At 39.8% G+C, this 10,943-nt stretch overlaps 1 long non-coding RNA gene across 1 annotated transcript; it reads right to left on the bottom strand.

Moving 5' to 3' along the window:
- Positions 1-4,066: 4,066 nt before the first annotated feature.
- Positions 4,067-9,851, bottom strand: LOC308292522. The gene is made up of 2 exons (XR_013962406.1): positions 9,808-9,851; positions 4,067-5,729 (listed from the first exon to the last, which is right to left on the bottom strand). It is a non-coding gene; the product is annotated as an uncharacterized lncRNA (long non-coding RNA).
- Between the last annotated feature and the right edge of the window lie 1,092 nt (positions 9,852-10,943).

Raw genomic sequence — 10,943 nt, 5'->3', positions numbered from 1 at the left:
ATGTCATACTGATGCGGAGATATGAGCAGGGCTGATGTCAGCAGTGTGAAGTCATACTGATGCGGAGATATGAGCAGGGCAAAGGTGTGACTAGTGACATGACGGACGGCCGGTGGAGGTTTTGATACTAAACTGCGACCTTACGGTCGCAACAAGTATAATGATGTATGTGTCTTTTTCTCTGAGCTCTTGCACAATACTTTATTTTGTCAAAATCTATGCAGATTTGTGCATGCGATTCAATGTGTGCATGTGTGTGTGTGTGTGTGTGTGTGTGACCAAGATATTTTCTTATAGACGCTTACTTGGTTCTCTGGTCATAAATACTTACAGAGATTGAATGTCAGATATAATGCTGGGCACGGCATTCTCATGTCCAACCACGCAGCTCCTAACAGGAAGGAACCGTGTGTTAGGGATTTTATTTGATGGGATCCTCATTCCTCAAGTACCACTGAGGTGGTGAGGTGTCCTTGAGCAATCGAGGCTTACTACTGAACCAGTGGCCAATACTTAGGGTGACTTAGGGCATTGGTTCTCAACCTTTTCAGGCCGCAACCCCCAAAATAATCATATTTTAACTTTAACTATTTTAAACATAATCACTTACATCAAATTTGCAACAACAAAAAATTGCCGATCTAAATGCTCAAAACCTGTCATGATGTGACACGCTGTAAGCTTGTAGGTTACTTTTGACACTTTCTTTGAATAAATTTTTCCCCCTGTGTTTTCATCAATTATGTTAGCATTAGCACACCTAGTGACCAGAATGGAAAATGATTGTCATTATCTCATCAAAAAGTGACTATTTTAATTGAAAACTGAGACTTTTTTGTGATTTTGTCCATTTTGTCGAGACTTTGCACACCCAGGGACTTAGTTGGGACACCCAGCTTGAAATCCCGACCAAAGTGTGTGATTAACATGCACCTTGATTCAGTCTACCAAGAACCTGCATTACCAAACGTACACCTTTTTGTCATCCGTTTCCTTCTAATTCTGTCTCTAACACAATGAACACGGTCAACTTCTGCGTGGTCATACCAATAATGTATTATTGGTTTATTGGTAAGACGTTGGTTGTACTGGGAATGTCCCAGCCCAAGTGTGAGGTCTGGACCATCAATCCTTGAGGGAACACCTACTGTAAAGGTTCCAAAGGTTCCAAACTTTTCAGAAATAGCAAAACATAGGCGATCTACAAGCTCTCAACAAGCTCTCGGCGTGGGGGCACTGCGTCATGTAAATCGTATATTTCCGCTATTCGTCGTACGACGGAGAATATATAAGGCCTTACATGGTTCGTTTTATATGATTTTTATGCAGGAACACCACCAGCTATGTAAAGACGGAAAAATGAACATAAAAAAAAGAAGAAAAAAAAGACCACCGCCACATTCCCTTGTGACCCTGCGGTTGTCCTAGCAACGTCTCACATTCACCATTCAATCGTTTGTTGCCATGTCAACCAAGCTTTGTACGACTATAAGCACAAACACTGGGCAGGACATCAGGTGCACACGGAATACATATTCACCCACAGCGCTGGAAAGTAACTAAGTACATTTACTCAAGTACTGTACTTGTAGATTTAGATTATTATTACGAACATACATACGTACATTTACCACAAAGCCCCATTTCATACATCGGCTATTCAAAAATAGCAGATCTACTGTATAAGCTCAGTTTCATGTCACATCGCTGCGCATTAATATTGTAGACATGCTATTTTCGAATATTGATAATTTTAGCTATCGATAGTTGATTGTATTTTTTTCACAATTTTTCACAATAGATTAAATCGATTAGTTCTATTACAGCAGTATAGCTGTTGCACCCCTAACTGAGTCAGTCAAATGTGTCACCCTTGGTGGTTTTGTAATTCCATAACAACGCTGGATGATTGACCGACTGCTAATTATCTGATTATTATTTTGTTTATTCACCCAGTAGTTACTGGTGAGAGAGAGAGAGAGAGAGAGAGAGAGAGAGAGAGAGAGAGAGAGAGAGAGAGAGAGAGAGAGAGAGAGACTGCAGTCAGATGTGCTTGGCATTGTGATAAGTAATGTGTTTGAGAGGGAGAGCTTAAGAGTGATGTGAGACGGTGGGATGTGAGAGATATCCCGATTTTAAAAACTGTGGCCGATTCTACAAATGCTTTCTTGGTTCTGGTTACTGTTTCGTAATTCAAACTAATTTCTCAACGTCTTTCCAACACTTTCAAGATTGTTTCAAAAATGTTCAAAGATAGCAGATGTACAAGCTTGCAGCGTGGCAGGGAGTGACACGCTGTGAGCTTGTATATCAACACAAATCTAAAATGACACAGATGCTTTCCCGGTTTTAATGGGCTAAGCGACAAACAGTCGGAGCTAGACAAACGCATAGAGACTCACTAGACATTCAGAATAGACAGTTCTAAATGCAGAATGCTACACTGTACATCTGTTATCAGAGAGTGCTGCAGCCTATATGGCATCTACTGTAATTGTTGTTGTCATTCATACTGTAGGTGAGGCTATATTTGGAATTTGATCTAGAGGTGAACAATTAATCAAACTCATCAATTTAATCAGGGCACAAAAACAAACTATGAGACATCCTATCTACAAGCTAGTCTAGGTGTGAGCTTGTAGATCAGCTACTTGTGACAAAAATAATACAATAAAATCTCTGAAAACGAATCGACAGAATAATCACCAAGAAAATAATTTACAATTGCAGTCCTAATTTGATCCCAGATTCTCAGGTGAAAGACCGTACATATAGAAATCTGTAGATAGTCTATTTATGCTATTTTTGTGCAACCCTGTTGTACAGCAAAGTATTCCTATAGCCAAAATGACTTTTTTCTCCTATTGATTACTGATGCCAGGGAGACTTGAGTTCAATAATATTCTTTTGTATTTATCGCATTCCTAAGACAATAATTTGATTACTATAAAATGTACCCCCATTGATTCCGGATGGGGCATTTGGGTCCCCATCCGGAATCAATGGGGGTAAATGTACTCAAATCTATTTATTGTCTTAGGAATGCGACAAAAAACAAAAAAATATTATTGAACTCAAGTCTGCAAGAGTAATAAATTGGGGAAAAAAGTATTTTTGGGGAGAACTACTAGTACTCCTTTATGTTGGTTAATCATATTAATCAATTTAGTCCATTATATAAAAAAATGTATATCCAAAATGCAAAAATCGGAATATATTTTCCCATCAATTGACTGACTTTAAAAAAGCTAATTATCAAAAGAAAGTTCTTCTCAATTATCCAATTAATCACTAAGAAAAGTATAGAATAGATATTTGCAGTCCTACAAGGAATAAACGTTCCTGTTGTCATGATGAACTAGTTTCACATTAACTGGGGATGGAAATGGCTGTAAGTGAGGGGTTTCTTTCAGCCTGGAGCCCAAATGTGAGGGGGTGAGAGGGGTTCACTGCCTGTGCAGGTCAGTAGATACAACACAGCATGATACTTAGTATGACTTAAGGACTGCAGTATTACACCCTTACCATTAGGTGGCACCACCAGGCAAAGTGTACAGATGGCCTAGTTAAAGGGTTGATGAGTGTCAAATAAGCTTCTATTTAATCTATCATTCAAACAGAGAAGTTGACAGTATGCATTGTGAGACAGACATAGAGGGAAACAGAGATGACAAAAATATATAGTAAGTTTGGTAATGCATGTCCTTGGTAGATTGTATTCATGTGATAAATAATATATTCAATAATGTTATCTTATTGAATATAATAGTACTATTAAATATGTTTAACGATTATTCAGCAAAGTTCATTGAGGTCAAGATTGCCAAAAATAAATAAATAAATAAACATGTTCAAAGGTTGGCAATTTGCAATGGTGCTTTTGTAATTGCTGCATATCATCACACCTCACAAAAAAACATTTAAATTATGCTGTTAATGTCATGCTAGTGAGCTAAATGCCAAATGGCCAGACAAAATGCCAGCCAATTAAAATTAACATACAAAAACCTTCAGAATACACACTAAATAAACATTCTTCTTTCTCAGGAATAACAAACAAAAGCGATAATGAGAACTTTACACTTTATTAACCCTTAAAATGCATGTACAGCTAAGACAGCTAAAGCAAAACATAAAATAAATAAACAATGTGTTGTGTTAAACCAAACAATAAATGGACAAAGTAAAGATTTAAGGACAAATCACCATAATTATAGGACCAAATGTTCAAACGCAAGAGTGCTAACATATAAAATTAAACCATGAAAGAGTTAAATACAAAATTAAAGCCAAAACATGAGAAACAATATAGAAAATATTTTTTTTTTCTGTGGGACATTTAGCTGAGCAAATAACTAGAGTGTAGTACTTTTACTGGTCTCCGACTAGCTCTTAGCTTCATATTCTGCATATTTTGACAAATTGTGTCCAGAGAGCACTCAATGTTTTAAAGGAGTATGGACAATTATAATTAAGACATGGTACTGAATTTCCTAACACAAACATACTGTGCTGCTGTATGTAGTCTGTAGTGTTGTCAGTTTCTAAAACTTTTACATTTCAAGGTCTCCCTAATAAAAACCTGTACAAACCTATAAATCTTCTTTCGGCAGCTCCTTTTAGGGGTCAACACAGGGGTTGTTTCTATCTCTATTTGCCCTCTGCATCTTCCTCTGTCACCAGCCACCTGCATCTCTCTCACCACATCCATAAACCGCCTTTTTGGCCTGCCCATTTTCCTTCGCCCATCAGCTCCAACTTCCACATCCTGCTCCCAGTACAGTATGCCCAGCATCACCACTCCACATGTCCAAAACAACTCGGCCTCCCCTCTGTTACTTTGTCTCACTCCTAATCCTGTCCATCCTTGTCTCTCCCAACTCTTCTCGATCTTGGTTCCTTCAACTCTGCCAACTCCAGCTCTTTCTGTCTTTCATCAGTAAAAGTAAATCATAGCTGGTCTCGCTAACACTTTAGAAATCTTCCCTTTCACCGTTCACTCAAATCACTCTGGACATTTTTCTCCAGCCTGCTTGCCCTCTCTTCACTCCCCATTACTTTGTTGACCCCAAACATTTCACAGCCACCTTCACCAGTAGCCGCCTCAAGAACAGGCATCTTTGCCATTCCACTGTCTTCCCTCTCACTCACACACATGTACTCCTGTCTTGCTCAGCCTTGCTACTTCTGCTGCTCACTTAAATGGCACCTATAGTATTCACTTAACTTAGCTTCCACTACTCTTTCCCATAACTTCAGGCTATGGCTGATCCGACTTCACTTGTTTTTTTTTTGTTTTTGTTTTTCTTTGGTTCTGTCCACAAAGTCCTACTCTAAGTGAGACTTTGTCCTTTGGAGCAAAGGGACACTGGATTCAACATCCTCACTGATAAGACTCCTTGTGGCTCATCAGGCCTCTCTCGTCCACCACCATCTCAGACAGTGTGCTGCTGGTCCAGGGGCAGTAAAAAAAAAAAGGGCCCTGGTGCGAGTAATGGTTGTACTACCTGGATCCCTTTGGGCTCCAGGATCAGAAAGGCCAAAGCGGTGGAGTTGAAGAACCTTTGTGGGTCTGGTTTACAACCCAGCTTGCAGGGCAGGCAGATCATCTCGTCTTGGGTGACCTTGAGATGCAGTCGGTGAACATCTTGTCACACCATGATTCAGGATGCCGTACACAGGCTGCATGCGTGTCCACAAAGCACTCAGCAACGGGGTTCATGCTTTACCTATAGGAAGACAGGAGTATATGGTCATTATCAAATACTATATTGTTAAGACACATAATAATATCAAATTGAAAGGATGAATTAGCATTCTTCATCAGTAATGGGGAAATCCTTGTATGAACACCATGACCTATTCAAATGAAGCTCAATCAATACAATGGTGGCCTAATAAGGTCATGCATCAGGAACTTTCACATGGAGCCAACCGCATGACAGCATTCACAGAGACTTCACTAGGTGGACTATTGATTTTACAATGGTTAAACCGGGCCAATTGATCTTGCTCCACTGAGGTGAGCCTATGATACAGTATGTTTGTGGGAACTGATCTTCTAGTTAATCTTTGCCGGTAGGCCTGATTCATACTTAGTTGAGCGCCAGTGTCGCACATCAAAAATAGCAGATCTACAAGTTCACAGCGCGTCACGACCCTACGTAGACCAACGTGAACTTGTAGACTGGCTATTTGCGGCATCCAACTACTGTGCGTATAACAGCACACTAGGAATCAGTATGGTTGTTTAACATAGCAAATGAGAGATCAAACGAACAATGAAAGAGCTGACAAAACATGGACAGGGGATATGAAAAAAAAGTGCTTTCCAAAGCGACAGGTTATTGGTTACAAAGCTGTAACCTTGATTTTGGAAACCTAAATTAAACTTGGTGAACAAGATGTTTGTGTATTGTGTATCCAATATTGTGACAAAATTAATTGCAAGTAACATGTGTTTGCCAAAAATAGCTGATCTACGTACAAGCTCACAACGTGTTGCGTTGCAAGTGCAACGCGTTGTGAGCTTGTAGATCTGCTATTTTTGGTGAATGGAATTGTGTAGAGTGAAAGCACACCAAATACAGTCTTTACAGGTCTGTTTTATCAATAGAGGGTTTAAGAAGTACGGAATTTGCAGGTCAAAGAAAGTTAATTGATTCCGGTGTATGAACAAGGAAAATTTCACTATGAATTTAAATCTCTATTATCTACTGTGAGCATTTTTTTAATGACGATAAACAACAACTATTATCATCTCATCCCTGAAAAGGCTACAATACAGTACACCAGACACAAGTTAGCCAAAGCTGTAAAATTCTAGAAGCCACTACATTGAGCATAGTTGTACTCAATTAATACAGCTCTGCACAACCTCATTATTATGGAAAACATCACTAGGTCAGGTCCCCAGGCCTGGGGTCTTATTTATAACTGTTGCATAGGCACATATGGGGCATGAAATAGGCATACACCACTTCCCCACAAAAGTTGGGATCTAGAAAACAAAGATGACGGAAGGACGTGCACACCTGTCCAGAAACATTTGACCCATGCGTATGAACATTTCCCACACACAGTGGGAATTATGCTGCGTTCACATAGATTCAAGCAGACGGTAGACGGCTAATTGGATTATCCACGCATTAAAGCAATGATTTAATCTCATGACTGAAATATTTTGTTAGGCCAAAACTAAGTTCTAATCTGCAATTTGTGAAACAATGTGAAAAGAGAACACACGCACATACTCTTGCACTGTCTTTCATAAACAAGCAACACAATGTAAAATCATTATAACTAGTCCTTGCCCGTTCGAACCCATGTGCTCCGAATGAGGTGCAGAGTTTAGGTTATGGGGTGTGCACAGTATATGAGGGATTGAATGAAGGAGTCCCACAAGTAATGTTGGAGCACCCAGATGTATCAGTGATGTAAGTCATCTCCAAATTTGGGCATTGTCTCAGCATGCGGCTGTTACCATGGTGGCAGTATCAGTGATGTCAGTTATCTCCACATTTGGGCACTGTTTAATCAGTGATGTCAGCATGCTGGTATATCAGACAGACATCAATCATAGTGACAGACAGACATTCGTTGTTTATTATTTAGGATATCTTTTTGATACTGATACAGCCGTCCAGTTGAAGAAATTACAGCTTGAGGCTTTAACCTTTGCCTTTATGAAATATTGTAGATCATTAGGGCTTTATGGAATACCCTGTATTCAATTGCTAGTTTGACCACTTCAAATACTCTTCAAATAGGGGAGTGACACGCTTTCTGACTTCTATGGAATGTAAACTTCTGAACTGACTGAACTTTAATCCATGACCATCTCTATAGTGGACGAGAGCAGGACAATAACTTTAGCCGAGGCTGGCAGAAGATACGGGCAATTAATTGTAAAGGTTAGCGTTCTATGCCTACACAAAGCAATGCCTATACATTGCCTTTTTTGCTCTTCTACACCAGTGGTTCTCAACCTGTGGGTCGGGACCCCCAGGGGGTCCCCAAATTATTTTGTAGGGTCCCCAGATGATTAGCTTAATGTGCAACATTGTTTTTTCACTCAACAGTAAACAAACCAACATAAAGTTTAAGTGTAAAGAGGGTATCTGCACATTTTAAGGATGTTTTAATACCTCTAAAATGACAAATTAAATACTGGCCAAATTGTCAAATATTAGAGCCATAAATTGTGAAAATAGACGATCTACATGCTCACAAGGCCTCACAACAGTGAACGGTCCCCCGTTCAAATATGATTATTTTGTGGGTCACGGCCTGAAAAGGTTGAGAACCAGTGTTCTACACGGAACGTTTGTTTTTCCCCATATCAGGATGTGACTGACATCTACTGTCTGGCTGAATTGATGCATATTTTATTTATTATTTTGGTACAGTAGGTACAGTGAACAACAAAGAGACAGGAAAGGTGGACAGGGGAGGGGACACGACAAGCAGCTTAGCGTCCTGGTTCGGACTCAAAACGGGGTCAGCTACGAGAAGGATCACAGCCTCAACAATATGGCATCGGCATGCACTCCCACCCGTTCATCCACCCATGATTAACAGAACATTAAGAAAATAAGACACCACCAGAACTTAAATAACTGAACACAAGTAACTCATTCACAATTCACATTGCCTGTGTGCACAGCGCACCTCCTCATGAGCAAGTTTCAGCACCAAAGTGACAACGAACAGCGACCAAAGCAGCCAGACGTGTACAACATATAAATGCCAGGGCTGGTGCACACATTTAAAAAGCACGACACTGCTACAGTAGTTGTAAATTAAATAAAGTTTAACTCACAGCGGCGACGAACGTTGGTGTTGTTGAACCTTCTCAGGACAATATCCACAAGTGCACTTGCAGGTGAGGTTTCTCTTGTAGCTCAGCTGTACTAACTGTCCACACCTCTTCATTACAAAAGATATCTTACTGACTAACTAAACGTCAAATCATGAGGATTCTTTGCACTGTGGGTGAGCAGGCCAACACTGAAATGTCATTTGCAGCAACGTCTTATTTCCCAAATACAATCGGCTAAATTTCTGCATCTCGTATCACAATAAGGACACCTACTCAGCATGACTCACTTTACTAGTTAATCAAAACATTTTCCTTTCATAAACTAATTATTTGTTATCACGCAAACATGATTTTGACAAATGCCGCTTCATGGCCAGGCTCAACCGATGACATGGCAGCATAGGAAACACACAGACAACCTACACTTGTTTGGAAAGTTCATAGTTATTTAACATAAGTTCACCAGTCTCTGCTTTATCATTGATATTATACAGTATATATGCTTTGTCGTCTTTACCGCTGAAGTTCCAAATCCAAATAATTGTAGAACATCACCAAGCTTCTCACATTTGCATGAACCATTCATGTTTAATTGTTTAAGTTACCAGTGCAGGAATTAGGATATTATGCTTGTGCACGACTGCACGTAAGCACATTTTCCAAGTTGATTCTGATTCATAAAGGGAGAAGTGTGTGCACATGTGCGTCCACACAGGTCCACATGAATGTTTTTGTATGGAATCCACCAGTTTTATAAATGAGTCCCCTAAAGTTTATCAAGTTCAAGTACGGCTCTCAGACAGTGACATACCTGAAACAATGTTTGAATTGTCAGTTTCAATTGTCCTAAATTATAAACCTTCAGCTTTGTAGATCTATTTCACAGCACTCAGTGGGCACGCATGGTCATCCAAAAGTAAAATGTTTGTTTGTACTGCTTTGCACCGCATGTATGTGTGTACTGTAAACAGCCGATTCATACATACCTAATACAGCTTTGTTCCCCCCAAAGCAAAGCTTCTTCTCCTGAAAAAAAAAGGAAAATAAAGCAACCATAAAGCCACACTGCAATGAACATTAAATAAAGACGTGGATTTAAAGAGAAAACCTGATGAGATCTACACTGATGTGCAAGAAAATCACAGTTCAAATGGTATGGTCACAGGCATCAGCATGCCACATGATAGCAAACATGTCTATTCTAAACTATGTAATATTGAGTCAAAAATGAAAACAGGAAAACAAAGTTTAATATTATGTAACAGTTTTTAAACGTGTATATGTCTGTAGCTGTACAGTATGTCCTGCAAGCTGCCACATACTTGCAGCATTGAAGTAGTTGCATCAGTGCACAATCTTGACCACTGAAGGTCTACTCTATTTCATATTACTGCAAAATAGCAGCTCTACAAGCTTGTTTTATTTGATTAATTATTCCTTTTTCATTATTAATATTATTATTTTTGATTGATTTATTCGAAGAGGTATGCCAAATTCAAAGTGGTTAATTCAGTCAGAGGTTAGACCAGTCAGTGGTTGCTATAATATATAAGGGAAGAATAGCTTGGGTCAAACTTCATTTTCCAGAACACTGCAACAGGATGTTGTCCTGTCTGTCTGTGAGAAGAGAAAAGTCTAAACCCAAATCAGTGCTAATCAACAAGTCAAGCTAGCTCTAGCTACAAACTATAGATGCCAACGCGCGAAACTAATTAAAGGAATTTTTTTGCGTCGGTGTTGTCCGCAGACCTGCGGCTGCGACACGCACACACGCGCACACACACACACGCACGCACGCACGCACACACACACACACACACACACACACACACACACACACACACAGAGAGAGAGAGAGAGAGACAGACGGGCCTCGACACACTTCTCCATAATGAGCACACTTATGCATGAAGAGATGAAAACCGCAGCTCTAGAAGCAGACGACGGTAATACGCTGACATGACACGTGTTTTAAGAACATTAACGTGACGTTCACGACATAAAAACAGGTTGAAGAGCAGCGGAGAGGATGATGATGATGATGCGTACCTGATGCCCCGCGATCCACACACACACACAGAACACACCACATGTTGCCACATAATGAGTTTTGGGAGAAAAA

This window comes from Nannobrachium achirus (genome assembly GCF_963921795.1).
Source record: "Nannobrachium achirus genome assembly, chromosome: 10".
NCBI classification, from domain to species: Eukaryota; Metazoa; Chordata; class Actinopteri; order Myctophiformes; family Myctophidae; genus Nannobrachium; species Nannobrachium achirus.
This window is presented reverse-complemented; position numbering and strand designations above follow the sequence as displayed.